The sequence below is a fragment of the Dermacentor andersoni genome, chromosome 7, assembly GCF_023375885.2.
Source record: "Dermacentor andersoni chromosome 7, qqDerAnde1_hic_scaffold, whole genome shotgun sequence".
NCBI classification, from domain to species: Eukaryota; Metazoa; Arthropoda; class Arachnida; order Ixodida; family Ixodidae; genus Dermacentor; species Dermacentor andersoni.
In genome coordinates this window covers 11,619,367-11,639,735 of record NC_092820.1, presented here as the reverse complement: position 1 = coordinate 11,639,735, position 20,369 = coordinate 11,619,367, and the positions used below count along the sequence as shown (strand labels likewise).

Here is a 20,369-nt window from a genome sequence, read left to right as displayed (position 1 = left end):
AGACTTGGGCGCTCGCGCTTGACAATGACCAGGTGCAATGGGCCGTCAAAATCTTTGAACTCCACTCGGACGGTACCAACTCCACGTACAGCGATACGGTTGGCTTGATAGTCCCTCATGATAACATCAAGTGGCTGCAGGTTCTGGACACGCCCCTTTGGAAAAATGCGTCTGGCGGTGGCGTCGGAGATAATGGAAAAAGTTGATCCTGAATCCACCTCCATCTGACACTGTGTGCCTTCGATTTTTACACTCACATGTATCTTCCTCTTGGCGGGTTTAGTTAGACACTTCGTTAATAGCAGTGACTGCCAAGTCGTTGCAGTATGAAATGTTTGTGCGAGGAGTAGTCTTGAATTGTTGCATCCGGGCTTGGTCTCTGGCATTTCGACGTGGGCTAAGCTACCTCCGGGACCGGCAGACCTTAGCAATATGCCCGGTATTTCCACATTCCCTGCACTGGGCACCACGGAACCGGCACAGGCGGCGTTCATGCGGGCCTCCACAGCTGGTGCAGGGGCCACCCACCAATCTCTCGGTGTCCCGTCGCTGAGTGGGGCTCGCACGTAACCGAAGAACATCTTCGGCGGTGTCTTGCTCGCCATCATCGCCAGTCGTCGTCCCTTGATGCACGGGCTCGAAACGCGGCGCGTTGGTGGTTTGAAACGAGGCTAGGCTGGCTTCCCGGGCAATGGCCTGAGCGGCGACTGCTTCCTCGACAGCCCTGGTGAAAGACGCCTCTTTTCTCACCAGTAGTCGCAGCTTCACCGTGTCGTTCTGCAGTCCGAACACGAACCGATCCCGCAGCACGGTGTCGAGGTCGTTGAAGTTGCAGTGCTGTGCCGTTGTTCGAAGAGCAGCGAGGTAGGCAGCGGCAGACTCACTTGGTTCCTGGTCGCGGCGATGGAATTCATATCATCTGGCAAGCTCCGGTGGTTTCGGCACTAGGTGGTCAAGCAGAACGGCGAGGATTGTTTCAAACGATGTACCCTTCAGCTGGGCCGGTGCCACGAGCGCCCTGGCTAATTGAAAAGTGGCAGGACCGCGGCGGCTGAGGAATGTCGATCTCTTCTTGCTGGCGTCCGTAACGCCAGCAAGAAGAGATCGACATTCCTCAGGAAGAACTGGAAACGTTCTGCATAGTCCTCCCACTCTTCAGGGTGAGTGATGTCTAAAGGCTTGAGCCCCTCCGTTGTGGTGGCCGTCATTGTGAACGAGTACGGACAGGAGCTAGCTTCCCGTTGCGGCGGTCTCATTCAATCCCATCCTCGTCGCCAGTGGTATGTTGCTGCGTGGGTCATATCGTGAGGCACCTACGCGATAAGGCGTATCGGCAATAACCCTTTATTGCCGTCACGAAACAAACACAGAACAGGGGAACTTGAAATCACTGGAATATATACACATTCTTGGGGCCAGAAGATGGCGCTATTTAACACCAGGGTTGAGTGACGAAAATACGTTATCCACTGAACTCAGCGGCCAGAATCAGTACACAACAGTATACAAAACATGTCAGATGCATAGATTAACCACAGCACTACTGCCTCACCAGAGCCCTTGAAACACAAGGGCCTGGAGGCATGTGCTATACAATACTGCTATCGCAGCGGGATCCTCTCAAGAGAGGAAGTGCTACGAATGTATGGGACTAATAACACGTAGGACAACATCATTGAAGAAACCGAGGACTGCCTTGGTGTTAAAAAGCGGTTCATTACCCAAAAACATAGTTGAGTGAAGTGGGACACAACAGCGGTGTGCCAGACGAAAATGTCTCTCTCAGCTTCAGCTTCCTGCTACTCCAGTAGGACATGGAGGATGGTCAGCCTCTCCCCGCATCTGCCACAGGTTGGAGGTTCATTTCCAGAGAGTAGAAAATTATGGGTGCCAAATGTGTGTTCTATTCTGAGACGACAGGATAAGAATCTGTTCGGCATGACTTTGTTGCGGAGGGCCAGAAACCTAACTATGGCTTGATAATCTGTAGTTTATTATTTGTTTCCGCGTCCCACAAGCGTTGCCAGTGGTTTAGCAGTTTCCTTCGTAATTAAAAGACACTTTAGATCTGTAACAGAGACTGCAGCGGTAAGAGTAGCTTACGATGTACTTGACCTGGCCATTTGGTCTGCTAGCACATTACCCTTGATGCCTCTATGGCCAGGTACACAGCATATAATGACATGCTGGTTAGATATGTACGCTCTACACAGAATGGAGAAGAGCTCAATAAGTACAGCATTTTTGTGTTTACAGAGTGACTTCAGGATTTTTACGACGCTTAGGGAATCTGTAAATATGATTCTTTTTTGAAGTTTTGATTTCCTTATATGCTTCACTGCCGACAATAGTGCACGAACCTCGGCCGTAAATATACTTGTTTCCGGGTGCAGTGTGCTGGATTCAGCGGATGGGCCAATGGCTGCGTAAGACACCTTTGCATATGACTTGGAAACGTCTGTGTAAAACTCAGTGCAAGAGTACTTATATCGGAGTTCTAGGAAGTGCATTTTAATATGTGCCTCTGGCACATGTTTCGTGACCTCTACAAGCAATGTACCACAGTCTATGTGCTGCCACTGGCATGGTGGTAACGCTTGAGCCATAGGGCAATGTTCAAGAGCTGGAACACCCATTTCCTCATTGAGGTTCCTCACACGCAAAGCGAATGGCTTCGTCACTGCAGGTTGGTTATGGAAAAGCGCAGCAGCAGCAATATCGTTTATGGTTGAATAAGAAGGATGTTCAATGTTCGCCTGTACTCTCAGAAAATATGTAAAACTGCTGTATAACTGCTGCAGATGAAGTGACCACTGATTTGACTCTACAAAGAGGCTCTGAATTGGACTTGTCCTGAAAGCACCAGTTGCGAGACAGATACCCAGATGGATGGACGGGGTCTAGGATTTTTAATGCACTTGGTGTTGCAGAATTATAAATTATAGTTCCGTAATCAAGGTGGAAGCGGACAGGACTGTTATATAAATTCAGAAGGCACTTTCGATTACTACTCCATGTAGTGCATGACAGAAGCTTTAGAAGGTTCATTGGTTTCAGACATTTTATTTTTAGAAGCATAACTGCGAGTCGGCCTAGTTGGAACAGATTCATCTTAAAACTTTTTGTGCGCGAACAAACAGGGACGAAGAATAGGGGCAACACAAGGACGAGCGCTTACCAGAACTGCTGGGTTGTTTAAGCTATAGTTCGGACAAGTAGAAAGAGGGCTGGAAGAACTAGAAATGAACTGAAGCATAGCTGCGAGTCGGCCTAGTTGGAACAGATTCATCTTAAAACTTTTTGTGCGCAAACAAACAGGGACGAAGAATAGGGGCAACACAAGGACGAGCGCTTACCAGAACTGCTGGGTTGTTTAAGCTATAGTTCGGACAAGTAGAAAGAGGGCTGGAAGAACTAGAAATGAACTGAAGCATAGCTGCGAGTCGGCCTAGTTGGAACAGATTCACCTTAAAACTTTTTGTGCGCAAACAAACAGGGACGAAGAATAGGGGCAACACAAGGACGAGCGCTTACCAGAACTGCTGGGTTGTTTAAGCTATAGTTCGGACAAGTAGAAAGAGGGCTGGAAGAACTAGAAATGAACTGAAGCATAGCTGCGAGTCGGCTTAGTTGGAACAGATTCACCTTAAAACTTTTTGTGCGCAAACAAACAGGGACGAAGAATAGGGGCAACACAAGGACGAGCGCTTACCAGAACTGCTGGGTTGTTTAAGCTATAGTTCGGACAAGTAGAAAGAGGGCTGGAAGAACTAGAAATGAACTGAAGCATAGCTGCGAGTCGGCCTAGTTGGAACAGATTCATCTTAAAACTTTTTGTGCGCGAACAAACAGGGACGAAGAATAGGGGCCACACAAGGACGAGCGCTTACCAGAACTGCTGAGTTGTTTAAGCTATAGTTCGGCCAAGTTTTAAGATGAATCTGTTCCAACTAGGCCGACTCGCAGTTATGCTTCAGTTCATTTCTAGTTCTTCCGGCCCTCTTTCTACTTGTCCGAACTATAACTAATAGCAACTATAGCAATAATAAGCACGCCCCTTACGGAACACCAGTTTCTTGGGTGAAGGGTTTAGATACAGCATTGCCTACTTTTGCTCGAGAAGTGTGGTTAGACAGATAGCGTTCAATTGTATTTAACATGTTCCGACGGACACCCATCGCAGAAAGATCGCGGAGGATCTCGAATTGCCATGTCGTATGGTACGCTTTCTCTAGGTCTAGAAATACTGAAAGTAAAAACTGCTTATGTATGAATGCATCTCTGATGTTTGCTTCAATGTGGACAAGGTGGTCTATTGTCGACCTTCCCTCTCTGAAACCACAATGAAGGGGGTCTAGTTTGTTGTTACTTTCCAGGAAGCTGATCAAGTGCCAGTTTACCATTTTTTCAAAAAGTTTGCACTGGCAGCTTGTTAGCGCTATTGGCCTATAGCTGCTGGCTAAGGCCGGGTCTTTGCCTTGTTTAAGTACTGGGATGACTATAGCTTCTTTCCACGATGATGGAATATACCCCGCCGCCCACAGGGCACTGAAAAGAGATAGGACTGTTTTCAGTGTTTCAGGGTGTAAGTACCTAATCATTTCAACATTATATGATCGCTACCTGGCACCAAGTTGTTGCAACAAGCAAGAGACACCTTAAGTTCAGCCAAGGTAAATGGGCAATTGTAAACATCACTCGACGAACCTTTGCGGTTTAGGGGATGCCACTGTTCACGTTCTTTGAGGCTTAGAAATGTTTCTGTATAATGCGATGAACTGATTGAAACGATGATTGATGAACGATGATTGAAAGTGTTCACCTAGACAATACGCCTGATCTTCCAGGCTATCATTTTGGTTACTTACTAAGGGTAGCGGATGTGGCTCCCGACCTATTACCCTATTCCATACTCTTGTTTCATTGGTGTACGAATTTATACTTGAGATGTACCTATCCCAACTTTCTCTCTTTGCACATCGACGTGTTCTCCTGCCTTGTGACTTGGCCTGTTTCAAATTAATAAGGTTTCTGGTGGTTGGAGAATTGTGAAGCAATCTCCAAGCTTTATTTTTATTTTTTCGTGCTTGCCGACATTCGTCCTTCAACCATGGGATGCGACATTTATGTGCCAGTCCGTTAGTTTGCTTGATACTTTTAGTTGCAGGGCAAATATTAAAGCCTGTTAGATATGCCAGTGTCACCTACATTAAAACCAGCAATGTCATCTCCACCTAAATACATCAGCTCTTGGAACAGTTCCCAGTTGGCTGAGTTCATGTTCGATCGTGGAAAATGTGGCGAGCATCCATCCTGTTTGGTTAGGTTTAATATGATTGGAAAGTGGTCGCTCTCAAAGGGGTTCTTCAGAACGGACCGCTCCAGATATGGAATTAGTGTACTCGATACTGCACTTAAGTCTATGGATGAGTACATGTTATGTGCCCCACTATAGTACATTGGCTCTCATTGAGAATGCATGCTCCTGAGGAAAAGAGAAAGTTTTCAATTAGGCGACCTATCGCATCACGACGAGAGTTTCCCCACAAAGTGTTATGTGCGTTTAAGTTGCCAAGGACTATGTATGGCGCCAGTTCACCTACATAGTTTTGAAATTCGGTCTTGTGAAGTTGGTAATTCGGAGGAATGTATATAGAGCTGATAGTAACTAGCTTGTTAAACAGCCCTCCGTGAACAGCAACTGCCTCTAGGGGCATACGGAGTTTTAATTCTTGCCAGGCAACACCTTTGTCAACTATGATAGCCACACCCCCCGATGACATGACAGTGTCATCGTGGTCCTTATGAAAAATAGTGTACTGTCGGAGAAAATTGGTATGCCTATGTTTAAGGTGTGTTTCTTGAACACACAGCACCTTTGGACTAAACTTATGTAGCAGTTCTTTCATGTCATTGAGATTGTGGAGGAGACCCTCGCATTTGAGTGTACTTTTGTGTATCCATTACAATAAATATGTTTTGTGCTGTGTGTTTAATACATGGAGATTAGCTCACGGGCCCTTTCCAGGCACCATGACGAGAGTTTTGTCTTTTTTTGAGCGTTCACGAGAGTCCTGCCGCTCCTTAGGTGCTGACGGCGCTGCCTGGCTGGTTGTTGTGTCCATCGCCTTTTGCGAGGCACTGGACACGCACTCCTGCGAGCGCTGCATTTGACGTGAAGGCCTCGTCTCGGTAAACGAGACCTTTGAGGCCACCGGCCCGGAAGTCGATGGTCCCTTCTGCTGGGGCGGTGGAGCAGCGCTAGCTGCAGCCACCAAGGGGACGGATGGCATCACCGCTTGCCCACTGTGTGCGGGCCGGACAGCCGCCAGAAGCTGCAGTAGTGCTGCCCCCTGACACATCACTTCGGCAAAACTGACTTTAGGCAGGTAGGACACCCACCTTGAATGAGATGTTTTCTTTTACTTTTATTGTCACAATTTCGTTTTCTTCTTTCCATGATGGGCACGACCGCGAGTACGCGGTCGTGCCCCCATCACACTTCACACAGTGGAAAGGGTTTTCACACGATTCAGAGCAGTGCTCGTGAGAACTGCATCAAGTACAAGTTTGGTGGCCTCCACAGTTCTGTGAACTGTGGCCAAATCGCTGGCACTTAAAACATTTCAGAGGGTTTGGGACATATGGTATGAGCTGGATATTCACATACCCTTTCTCAATATTCTCAGGGAGCACACTTGAACCAAAGGTAAGTATTAGATGCTTTGTTTTAATCTCTTTTGCGTCGTGCCTTAGTAGAATTCTCTTAATATTGATTATGTTTTGATTGCTCCAGCCTTATAATAGTTCAGCTTCTGTTAGCTCCATCAGGCCATCATCGAAAACAACACCACGAGTGGTGTTCATCGTGCGGTGCGGGGTCACTGTTACTGGGACATCTCCAAATGATACTAGGTTATGCAGTTTGTCGTGTTGCTTTTTGTCACAGAGTTCCAAAAGGAGATCGCCGCTAACCATCTTTGATGCTTTACAGCCTGGTTCAAGTGCCTGAGTTAGGGATTTCGAAACAGCAAAAGGTGAGATTGTTCGTGCTTGTTTTTTTTTTTTGTGTGTGTTTTTTTTTAGAGTCGATGAAATGAAATCAGGGGAAGGTTTCTTTTTGGCGACCAAAAAATTCAAAGATTTCATCGGTGCACCCCCTCTTCAGGGAGCGATCAGGTAGTGGTGGGAAGGAACTAGCCATAAGTGAGAGAGTATTTTTCGGCTGTAACACCAGCCCCCAACCATGGAGCACTACAGGGGGATGCTGCAGGGCCTGCAAATGCCAGCTCTATGTTACCACTATAACCAAATATGATACAATACAGTTGGCTACTCACACAAGGTTAACCCTTGCTGCCTGGAAGATCGGAAGTAATAAAGAAATGAGTAGGAGATAGGAAAGATGGAAAGTGAGAGAAAGACAAAGGTTGCAGGGAGAGAGAGACAGGAAAAGGCAACTACCGATTTCCCCTGGGTGGGTCAGTCCGGGGCTTTCGTCTATGTGAAGCCGAGGTCAAAGAAGTGTGTTGCCTCCGCCAAGGGGCCTTAAAGGTGCCAACATTCAGCATCGGCTCAACCCCCGGATCCGCTTTTCCCCGGACACGGCAAAGCCACGCACGGTTAAATGTGGGAGGGGCCAACCCTTGTGTGCTCGGGTACGTGGTGTCGCGATGCACCAAACGCCTGCTGACACAGACGTCCCTGCGAGGCTTGAAGTATATTTATCTCTGCTCTTAATGAACTCGTTTGAAAAATTATTGCCACAAAACACTCCTCAGAGGGCACATAACTTCGAGCGTACTATAATCAAAATTTGCTATGTGACCTGGTTAGGGGTCCTTTAACCCTTTCAGGCGCCAAGTACACAATTGTGTACCCCAATATACTGCAATAACCGCAACAGCACTGATCAAATAATGATATTTAAAATTTGTCACATACATTTTGAACAACACGCACAAAATGTTTTAGCAAAATGAGTGGGAAGGTAGAAGGCTGGGTGCTTTTACTCGGTGTTATGTTTTATGTAGCGGGTTCACTTCTTTCATTGTTTTTTCACAACATCTTGCACCAGGCATAATCTTCAAGTGCCTGGATAAATGCTTCTCAAAACACGAAATAGTTGATGTTCTCATATTTGACGTTTCTGTAGTGAGTTTTTGCATGGAGTCCAAATTCTGTAAACTTGACAAAACTCCCTAAAGAATTGAAAATTCTGAATCTTTTCTGCAGCTGTGTTGTGAACTGAAGAAGTACGCCATAACTATGTGCATGGGCAGGAAAAAACGGGGTTTGAATGAAGTAGTTGCACCAAGCGACCGTAGCGACTGGACGCGCAGTCACTTTGCTCCTTGCATGATGATGCTGAAGCCCGGGAAAGAGACTGCCACCTGCACAACAGATCATAGACAGACTATGCTGTTTGAACACCATTTGAAGCACCACTACCCGTGTCATCCCTGCCGGAACCAAAGCCTTGCAAGAAACCGAACTGATGCATAACAACTTACAAGTGCTCCAGAACAAACTCGATGACAAAGACCATTAAGTACATTGACGTCACTATTGAAGCTCTCCAGATGCCAGAGGTCTATACCGTAAAGGTTCCGGCCATAGAAGGCACCATTTAACATGATGCACAATCATAATCTAGCCTTAGCTAATGAACCTCAAGAGAATCAAGTTCAAGTCTCGACGATAAGTGTTTCAATCGGCTCAGACAATTATTGGAGGGTAGTTACCGGACAGGTCGAACGTTTCAGAGACAACCTATGTGCAGTAGATATATTTGGTTGGTCATTCAAAGAATGTAGGCTAATATCTGCCATCCTCTATTGCTGCATAACACAAGTGCAACTGCCTTTTTCTGACTTGTTCAGACTGCTGGTGCACTGAGGTCCAACCTGAAGACCCATCAGAGATGTGGTGGTTGGATGCAATTGGTATAACCGACAGACATGAGGGTCCCGACATCAACAAGCACCCAGCGCTCATGCACTTTTTCAGCACAGTACAAAAAAGCACAGCATGCTACAGTAAACTCACAGTTGTATAAACATTAGTTTAATGAATATTTCAGAATAACAAACTTTTAGAAAATCCCTAGTGGTTTTCCTATGCGCTCTATGCAAAAATCAATGCAAAGTGAAACAAATTTCTGAATAGCGAATATTTCAGCTAACAAACTTGAGCCTCCTGTGGGAGAGCAACACCGGCTACAATGAGAAACTGCTGGCATAAATCTGGCCTTTCCCCCTGTGCGGTGAAAGAGAGTGAGAGGAAGAGTGCGATGAGGTGATCGACCCCAGAATGTGGACAGAGGTCTGTCACGAGCTGTATTTTGACAGCAACATTTCGTTTGAAGACTATGGGCAGTGACAGTAAGCTCGTTATCTGTGCTGGACTATCAGACCTGGAAATTGTTTCCACTGTTCATCCCGAAGAAGAGGAGAGCGACGAGGAAGATGCAGTGGCAGAGGTAGATTCAAACACTGCAACTCCAGCCGAGGCTGTTGGATGTCTTGGAAAGTTTCGTGTCTCAGCAAGAAGTTGTGCCAGTGGAAGTGCACAAAAACATAGATTCTCTGGACAGCTTTGTTACTTCTTACGCTTTGAGAGCATCAGTGAAAATGAAAATTACATTTTTTTCCAAAATGAAATAGGCAGCAACGCAGCTGTTAGGTACTTCGTATATATCAACAAAAATAACACTAAGTTGCATTTCACACTTTTGACTCGATGTCGGCTGTGCCCTATACTGTTCTATATTCTAGTGAATATTCAGTTCAGTGAACTTTCAGTTAAGTGAACTGTTTCCTTGGGTCCCTTGAAGTTCACTGTATGTAGTACTGCTGATGGTCAAGACACCAGGTTTCATGTCATGTACGAACTGGACTGTAGCTGAAGGCAGGCTCAAGCGTCAGCTTTAGTGGTTCGAACACCATGCAGTGGTTCAGCAGGAATCAGGAAAGTGCTCGCCACCAGCGAGCACTTTAACACTTTCCTGTCATCACCTATACCTTTTAATAACATATTGTTGATGGTTTAAACTTAAAATTTTGCCGTGCTTGGAGCGCTTCTGGACACCTAGCACCATCCAGCGCCTAAAGGAGGAACTATTTTTCTAGTTTCACTTTAGTGTTTGTTTTTTTCACCCGGGAAGGATTTTCAAATTACCTTATAACCGTGCGTGACGAGTGCTTGTAGCCTCCGATATAGTGTCAATGCCGTGTGGGGCTGCCCTTCAAAAACGGTGAATTTTCACGGATTCAGATGGGTCTGAGTCAGAATTGTGTGATGGTGGTAGCAGCATCGGCTCAGAAGATGATTTTGATTCATCTGACTTTAGCACAGATGGTGAAAGTGCATTGAATAGCCCTAGAACATCAACAGGTATCCATCGGTAAGTTCCGTTTTCTACTCTGAATCGTTTTGCAGTGGCCGCGCTCAGACCTAAATATTTCTAATGTGTCCTAAAGGTCACAGTTTTTATCTACAGGGTGTCAATGTTGTTTGGGCAGAATCACTTGCTGGCGGTGGCACAAAGAGTGGAGTTGTGCACGAGAAGATGGCCGGGAGTTTACCTTGGCACTGTGCTTCGCAGTGCTACACGATGATACTGCGGTGGTTTGCGTGGTAGCTTGATAGCCACTTGGGCTAATGATTTCCTTTGTGTATGCATGAAGAAGTTCTAAAGACAAAAAGCTTACTTTTGCAGAAATGTTTTATGCAGAAATGCAGCACTCCTGTAACAGCCCGCAAGGGCTAACCGTATTGAAAATAAATAAATAAATATAGCATTTTTCTTCAGAATGTATATTTAGAAATTTTTCACGTTCTATTGGTGCAAAGCAGCATCGATGTTCTTAAGAAGTTTTCTCGTTTTCATTAAAAATTTCTTTATTCAATAATTTTTTTCGAAAAATTGGTAATAAATGTTTGCTTGCAAATAATACAATTAGAAAGCACATTCCTTCTCCTACAAATTGATACCATACATTCTAATATCAAGCATTTGCTGTAGCAGTAAAAAAGTCATTTACCAAAAAGCCCAAAATCTGCCTATTTTCCCGCAGACAGAGACGTGTCAAGGAAAGCCATGTGGAGAGAGTATTGCTGTCTGAAAACCTCATACAGACTGTCTACTACCTGCCGCATCGTGCAGTAGTCCGACGCGAAGCTGTGACTACAAAGGTTGGTGTTGTGTTCGATGCCTCATCACATGAATATGGCGAATCATGTTTAAATGACATGCTCGATGAAGGCATCAAGTTTGGTCCCGAACTCCTGCAGCTGCTCCTGCAGTTTAGATGCAGTAAGTTTGTTCTCACTGCTGACATCTGGAAGGCCTTCCTCCAGATATGCATCCGATCAGAAGACAAAGATGCTCTCCATTTCCTGTGGATCGATCGACTACCGACATGGCATCTATGGGAAAACAGAAGCATTTAACTCGTCTGCAATTCCCCGTGCCATTCGGCTCTGGAACAGCCTCCCCGACAACATGGTTGCGGAAACTGACCGTGAGAAATTCAGGCACTCACTCAACTCGCTTAACCCTTGTTACCCATTGATATCACACTCATTGTTCCGTGTTATTTTTCTTGCACTGTAATACATTTGCTAGTTTTTTTTTATTGTACTCATATCAGCATTATGCAGCTAACATGTTTCTCTCACTTTTCGGCTGTGCACTTGGCTGGTGTTTTTTAGTAAAGCAATGAAGGGGGCTAGTTGGTGAACGTTCATGGTTGTTTTGCGCTCAGTTTTACACAGATGATATTAAGGATGGACAGGACGTAGACGAACGTAGCGCAAACTACCAACTGTTTAATACTGTTAAATAACGCGCTTATATACAAGGAGACATGGCGTGGGGGGGGGGGGGGGGCGTATAAAAGATATTGACACGTGTACTTATCTTTATCGGGCGACCACGTTTGGCCGCCTAACAAATGTTATCGTGCAGCGCAGGACGCGCCTGCATGTAAAAGAAGTTTCTGGAAAGTTTTCGATGGTTCTATCCGCTGTCTGTTGTCGCCGAACTTTGTGTTATCTGATTTTATTGCGTGACGCGAATAGTGTAGAACTTTGTGGAAGACACGCGGGTCCCATCGGTTAATCTGGCACATTCGACGGCTGATCTATAAAAGCCGACGCGCTTTACCCGCTGAGCAGATTTTACGACGATCGCCGACTGTGTTCGCCGCTCTCGTTGTGCTTTAAGTGTAGCCTGTTTTGTGGGCACAGGTTCGCCCAATAAAAGCTAGTTTTTGCCTTTCACAGTTTTGCTACTGTGTTCTTTGACGTCACGACCACGTGACATCTGGTGGAGGTGCTTTGCGTTCATGTACCGGACGCCCCCACAAAGCCGTGACCCAAGCCCTCACTCGGAAGACACCAACGTCGCCAAGAACCAGCGAGGTAGCCGCAGGCTGCAAGGACTGCCCCCGGAGCACGGACTTTTGCCTGAGACGACTAGGAAGATGGCCACCACGTCCACCCCAATGGCAGCCCCAGCGTCACCCGTCGTGCTGCAGCAGCCCAGGGAGCCTCCGACGTTCCGCGGTTCAACTTTCGAGGACCTGGAAAGCTGGCTTGAGACGTACGAGAGAGTCGCTACCTTTAACAACTGGAACAGCGACGACAAACTGCGATATGTCTTCTTCGCTTTGGAAGACGCGGCCAGGACGTGGTTCGAGAACCGAGAAGCCACCTTAACGACCTGGGAACTTTTCCGAAGCGGCTTCCTGCAGACGTTCGCAAGCGTCGTACGCCGAGAACGAGCCCAAGCGCTATTAGAAACCCGGGTGCAGCAACCTAATGAGACGACCGCGATCTACACGGAAGAAATGAGCCGTCTCTTCCGCCACGCCGACCCTGAAATGCCCGAGGAGAAGAAAGTCCGCCTGCTGATGCGTGGCGTGAAGGAGGAACTTTTTGCCGGAATGGTACGAAGCCCACCGAAGACCGTCGACGAGTTTCTTCGCGAGGCCACCAGCATCGAGAAGACACTCGAGATCCGAAACCGGCAATTCGACCGCCGCACAAACTCGACGAAATACGCTGGAGTTCAATCACTGGCCACCGACGACCTGCGCGAGGCTATCCGAGCGGTCGTGCGGGAGGAGCTACAAAAGCTGTTCCCACCATCACAGCCTCAAGTGGCTTCGATTGCCCACGCCGTGCGAGAGGAGCTCCAACAACAACTTGGAGTAGCCCCTGTATCGCCCCAGCCCGAGCTGCAAGCGATGACCTACGCCGCCGTCGCACGCCGTCAAGGTCCCCCTCCGCGACCGCGCCAGGGCCCTGTCACGCCGCAGTTCCGTCGTCCGCCGCTGCCAGCGCCAGCACGACCACCCGTCGCCCAGCGCACCTACGCGAGGAAGACGGACATTTGGCGCGCTCCTGACCACCGCCCGCTCTGCTACCACTGCGGAGAAGCGGGTCACGTCTACCGACGATGTCCATACCGGGAGATGGGACTGCGAGGTTTCGCCGTGAACGCTCCGCGCCCGCAGCAAGGTGAACGCCCCCGCGATATCGCCGATTACCTCGCCGCTACTCAGTGGAGCTCTCGACGACCGTCGCGTTCCCCATCACCAGGCCGCTACCTGTCGCCGCGGCGCCGACCATACACTGGCCCAGCCCGGGGCCGCTCTGCGAGCCCATACCCGGAAAACTAAAAGCAGCAACCGATGGAGGTGCGGTTGCTGTTCGTCGAACTGACGAAGATCCTCCGCCGCCGACGAAGACGACGAAGAGACCATCTCGACGACATAATAACGACACGCCGCCGTCCCGACGAAGTCGGGAAGCCAAGACTGCACCGACGAAAGACGACTTGACGACCCACCGTTCCAGCTTTAGTTCAACACGACGCAGCCGTGATCCGACGCCAAGACGTAACTGCAACGCCAGACAAAGAACCACCGACCTCGACGTGCTTCTCGACGGCCACGCAGTTACCGCCTTAGTGGACACAGGGGCCGATTACTCCGTAATGAGTGGACACATCGCCGCCCATTTGAAGAAAGTTAAAACTGCATGGGAAGGCCCTCAAATTCGAACCGCTGGAGGACACCTCATTACGCCGACTGGAGTCTGCACGGCAAGAATTACCGTTCATGACCGGACTTACCCTGCTACCTTCGTTATCCTCCAACAGCGTTCACGAGACGTCATTCTCGGCATGGACTTCCTGAACCAACACGGCGCAATCATCGACCTGAAGTCGAAGTCAATAACGCTGTCGGAAGATCAAGCGATACCGCCGGAGAGCCCTCGTAGTCACCACGCCTTGAGGGTGCTCGAAGATCAAGTGAGCATCCCGCCTCGCTCCAGCATTGTCATTTCAGTCGGCACCGAAACACCCGCTGACGTAGAAGGCGTCATCGAAGGCGACCAACGTCTACTGCTCGACCGTGAAATTTGCGTCGCAAGAGGGATCGCTCGACTGCACGGAGGAAACACGAAGGTGTTGCTGACAAACTTCAGCCAGGAGTTCAAGCACATCAACAAGGGCACGACGATCGCATACATCGAGGAAATTCAGGAAACCAGCGATGCTTTTGTCCTCTCCGATTCTGTCGCATCTACCCCGACGACCGTAGTTCCCGAGCCAGACTTCGACATAAATCCAAGTCTCCCCGTGATTAAGAAGCAACAGCTCAGAAGTCTGCTTCGACGATACAAAGACTGCTTTTCGACGTCATCGAGGATTCGACAAACCCCAGTCGCAAAGCATCGCATAATAACCGAAGAGTGCGCTCGACCACTCCGCCAGAGCCCTTACAGAGTTTCGACGCGAGAACTCGAAGCTATAAGACACCAAGTCGACGAAATGCTGCGCGACGACATCATCCAGCCGTCGAAAAGCCCGTGGGCCTCTCCAGTAGTTTTAGTTAAGAAAAAGGACGGAACCCTACGTTTCTGCGTCGATTATCGTCGATTGAACAAAATCACGAAGAAAGACGTATACCCCCTCCCACGGATAGACGACGCATTGGATCGGCTCTGCAATGCTAAATACTTCTCATCGATGGACCTCAAGTCTGGCTACTGGCAAATAGAAGTCGACGAAAGAGATCGTGAAAAGACCGCCTTCATCACGCCAGACGGCCTCTACGAGTTCAAGGTTATGCCATTCGGACTGTGCTCGGCGCCTGCAACGTTCCAGCGCGTCATGGACACGGTATTAGCAGGATTGAAGTGGCAGACCTGTCTCGTTTACTTGGATGACGTCGTCGTCTTCGCCGGAAATTTCGACGATCACCTCAAGCGGCTTGCGACAGTACTAGAAGCCATCAAGTCGTCAGGGCTTACTCTGAAGCCGGAAAAATGCCGCTTCGCTTACGATGAGTTTCTGTTCCTAGGCCACGTAATCAGCAAATCTGGTGTCCGTCCAGACCCGCAAAAGACAGCTGCAATCGCACAGTTCCCGCAACCCATCGACAAGAAAGCAGTGCGTAGATTCCTTGGCATGTGTGCCTACTACAGGCGCTTTGTCAAGGACTTTTCACGCATCGCCGAGCCGTTGACACGTCTAACTAAATGTGATGTTGAGTTCAAGTGGGAAGCGCCGCAGGCCGACGCATTTGAAGAACTCAAACGACGCATGCAGTCGCCGCCGGTACTTGCGCACTTCGACGAGTACGCCGATACAGAAATCCATACTGACGCCAGTAGCCTAGGCCTCGGTGCCGTTCTAGTCCAGAGGAGAAACGGAGTCGAACAGGTGATAGCTTACGCTAGCCGGTCGCTGTCAAAAGCGGAAGGCAACTATTCTACGACCGAAAAGGAATGCCTCGCCATCGTTTGGGCTACAGCTAAATTTCGCCCTTATCTTTATGGCAGGCCATTCAAAGTCGTCAGTGTCGTCAGGTTCATGCGTTGTGTTGGCTAGCGAATATAAAGGATCCTTCAGGACGACTGGCGCGGTGGAGCCTCAGACTACAAGAATACGACATCACTGTAACCTACAAGTCCGGACGAAAACACTCCGATGCCGACTGCCTATCACGCGCCCCCATTGACCCGCCGCCGCAAGACGACGAGAATGACGACGCCTTCCTTGGCATAATAAGCGCGGAAGACTTCGCTGCACAGCAACAGGCAGACGTGGAGCTAAAAGGCCTCGTCGAATATTTGGAAGGGCACACCGACGTTGTCCCCAGGGCATTTAAGCGCGGATTATCTTCCTTCACGCTTCAAAACAATCTACTCGTGAAGAAGAACTTTTCACCAGTCCGTGCCAACTACCTTCTTGTTGTCCCGTCAGGACTTCGTCCAGAAGTATTGCACGCCCTACATGACGATCCGACCTCTGGACATCTAGGATTTTCCCGGACACTATCGAGGATACAAGAAAAGTATTATTGGCCGCACCTGACCGCCGACGTCGCCCGTTATGTCAGAACATGCCGAGACTGTCAGCGACGCAAGACACCGCCCACAAGGCCAGCCGGATTACTACAGCCAATCGAGCCTCCTTGCCGACCATTCCAGCAGATCGGGATGGACTTGCTGGGACCCTTTCCGACGTCAACAACCGGAAATAAGTGGATCGTCGTGGCAACGGACTACCTCACCCGCTTCGCTGAAACTAAAGCACTGCCGAAAGGTAGCGCAGCCGAAGTGGCGAAATTCTTTGTCGAAAACATCCTGCTGCGACATGGCGCCCCAGAAGTCCTCATCACCGAGCGAGGAACGGCCTTTACAGCGGAGCTCACTCAAGCCATTCTGAACTACAGTCAGACAAGGCACAGGAGGACAACGGCCTACCATCCGCAGACGAATGGTCTTACGGAGCGGCTGAATAAGACCCTCGCCGACATGCTAGCGATGTACGTCGACGTCGAACACAAGACGTGGGATGCCGTCCTGCCGTACGTAACATTCGCTTACAACACGGCGGTGCAAGAAACAACACAAATCACGCCGTTCAAGTTGGTTTACGGCAGGAACCCGACGACGACGCTCGACGCCATGTTGCCGCACGTCACTGACGAAGAGAATCTTGACGTCGCTACCTATCTCCAGCGCGCCGAAGAAGCCCGACAACTCGCCCGCCTACGGATCAAAAACCAGCAGCGTACCGACAGCCGACACTACAACCTCCGACGACGCTTCGTCGAGTAGCAGCCCGGCGACCGTGTTTGGGTATGGACCCCGATACGCCGACGAGGACTGAGTGAGAAACTACTGCGACGCTATTTCGGACCCTACAAGGTCATCCGACGTATTGGCGCACTGGACTATGAGGTCGTGCCAGACGGCATTTCGCATTCACAGCGGCGCCGCGCACGACCTGAAGTGGTCCACGTAGTGCGTCTTAAACCGTTTTACGGACGCTAACGAACTTCCCTTATTTTGTTGTTTTCTTTGCTACGAGTGCTTATTTATTACTTTCGTTTGTTTGCAGCATCGGGTCGATGCTTTTTAAGAGGGGGGTAATGACACGTGTACTTATCTTTATCGGGCGACCACGTTTGGCCGCCTAACAAATGTTATCGTGCAGCGCAGGACGCGCCTGCATGCAAAAGAAGTTTCTGGAAAGTTTTCGATGGTTCTATCCGCTGTCTGTTGTCGCCGAACTTTGTGTTATCTGATTTTATCGCGTGACGCGAATAGTGTAGAACTTTGTGGAAGACACGCGGGTCCCATCGGTTAATCTGGCACATTCGACGGCTGATCTATAAAAGCCGACGCGCTTTACCCGCTGAGCAGATTTTATGACGATCGCCGACTGTGTTCGCCGCTCTCGTTGTGCTTTAAGTGTAGCCTGTTTTGTGGGCACAGGTTCGCCCAATAAAAGCTAGTTTTTGCCTTTCACAGTTTTGCTACTGTGTTCTTTGACGTCACGACCACGTGACAATATGACAAGTTGACGAAATGTGATCATAGTTCGGGTCAGGCATACATCGTTAACTTGCACCCGTTCGCCCAGGCAAACTCGACCTCAGCTTCGATAAGCGCAATGAACGGAGTGCTTACGCACATTTCTTTTTCTTTAGCTATCGCAAGCGCCTCCCATATTTCTCGCTCCGTTTTTGTTTTTTATATGCCAATCACTGTGGTGCTTTCTAGTAGCGGAGAGCATTTGCATTGTTTGCAATGTGCAGCCAAGTTGCTAGGTGCTGTCAGAAGCTGGCACGTGTATTTGTGGTCCCGTAACCTATTGTTTAGACAATGCCCAGTTTGCCCGATGTATACTTTCCCACAATCTAGTGGGATTTGGTAAACAACTGAAGTGGCACATTCCACATACTTTTTCATGTGCTTAGTCTGACAGACCATAGCACTAGGGTTTGCCTCTTTGGATCCTGCGTTCACCGTCTTGCACATGCCTTTTAGTTCTTGTGGGGCGCTTTCTCATGGTATCACTAATTCGGACGAGGGAAAACGCCAGCGAGCGTGAAACACGCGCAGACTGCCCGTCCGCACAAGCTCAAGGCTGCGGCGAGGCGTCTGCAATGGAGCTCGATGGAACAGCGCTGCCGTCTGGCGGCTGTCACAGAAGTGGCTACAGCGACTGTAAGCGCGCGGGTGGAGAGTCTTACAACTGAAGCTAGTCTAGTAACGTTGGGCAGACCACAGTGCCACAGGGCCCGAAGTTGAACTGTACCCCACGGCCCGAGATGCGCGTCTCGGCACCTGGATCTCGATCATCCAGTGCCTCGGAAAAGGCGATAGAATTCGATCGGAAAACCCCGGCGTCATTGATGCCAAAAGACCTGCGCTCCTTGGAGCGCTCCCAAAAGGAGAAACATATTGTAACTCCACTGAGAAAGGGAAAGGTAACCTGAACGGTTACCGCCCTTCATAAGAGTAATCAGCTTTTTAATACACGTCAGCTACAAGTTGTAAACTCACGCCCATAAGTAATTTTTTTTTAATTCCAAAAAGATGGCTTTCATCATTCATTGGAATTGCGGAGGCCTAATTCACTATCTAGGTGACATCAAAGACATTATAAATAAGTTATCACCAGTAGCATTTTGCCTCAAGAAACGAACCTAGGACTCAAACATACACATTTTCTTAAAGGTTTTACTGTCTTACGAAAAGACCGCAAGCACTCCAGTCGTCTATCAGGAGGTGTCGCTATTGTCGCCCGAGATGGCATCCCCACACGGAATGTTTTATTAAATACTCCGTACAAGGCAGTAGCTGCCACCGTTTTGTCATTTAAGACTGTCACCATCTGTTTGTTGTACATTCCTCCCCATAGCCATTTCACAACTCGAGATCTGAAAAATTGAATTGACCAGCTGCCGGAGCCTTTTGTTTTAGTTAGAGATTTTAATGCTCATTGCGCTCTTTGGGGCAGCGATAAGAATGACCAAAGAGGACAACTTATCGGAGATTTTGTTTTGGCTAACAAATCTGTCTTTTGAATTCAGATGCGCCAACTCATTTTTCACCGAGTTCACATAATTTTAGCTGGCTTGATTTCGCATTTTGCTCTCCGGACATTTTTACCGATATTAAACGGGATGTACTGGAGACTTCATATGGCAGTGATCATCTACCTGTTATAATCAACCTCACCTCAACGCTACCCATTATATCTCACAAACCGCGCCATTGGAAATTACAAATGGCAGACTGGTCTGTTTTCACAGAAAGTGCTAGGCTGGAGGAGCTTATTTTAACAGACTTAAGCATTCACGAAATTAACGAAAAATTTACTAACTGTATTATTTCTGCAGCTGCAAAGGCCATTCCACAATCTTCTGGCGTTGTTCGGAAAAACCTCAATCCTTGGTGGACACATGAATGCACCGCAGCAAAAAAAGCAGAAAATAAGGCCTGGGGAATCTTACGCAGATACCCAACACATAACAACTTTCTGAATTTCAAGCAAGCCAAAGCGAAAGCGCGATATATTCAGACACAGGCGGAAAAATTTTCTTGGCAGAAATATATATCTACAATTATTAGCACCGTCACATCCAAAAGAATGTGGGAACAGGTCAGGAAGTTTAAGGGGGACTACTCATCATACACGATATCCATACTTACACCTTCAGGCACTCAGACAACACTACAAGAATAAGCGAATATACTTGGGGAACATTTCTATAACGTCTCTAGCCCAGCTAATTATTCAAACACGTTCCTAAAATACAAACTGTCGGCAGAAAAGGAGAAACTACCAACTGCTTGTATGTCAAGGAACGAATACAATGCTCCATTCACGTTACAAGAACTTAACAGGGTTCTCTGTGCTGGCAAAGAAACTGCAGTAAGTCCTGACTGGATCCATTATTCCATGCTCGCACACCTGCCCTCAGCATCCGTAGATGCTCTCCTTTTATTTTTCAACAAAGTATTTGAATCTGGAATCATGCCAAAAGGTTGGA

At 48.3% G+C, this 20,369-nt stretch overlaps 1 protein-coding gene across 2 annotated transcripts in view; it reads right to left on the bottom strand.

The window, feature by feature from the left end:
• Window positions 1–20,369, bottom strand: part of brun (trafficking protein particle complex subunit brun) — a 642,817-nt gene that overhangs the window by 260,496 nt on the left and 361,952 nt on the right. The gene's annotated exons all lie outside the window — the stretch shown is intronic.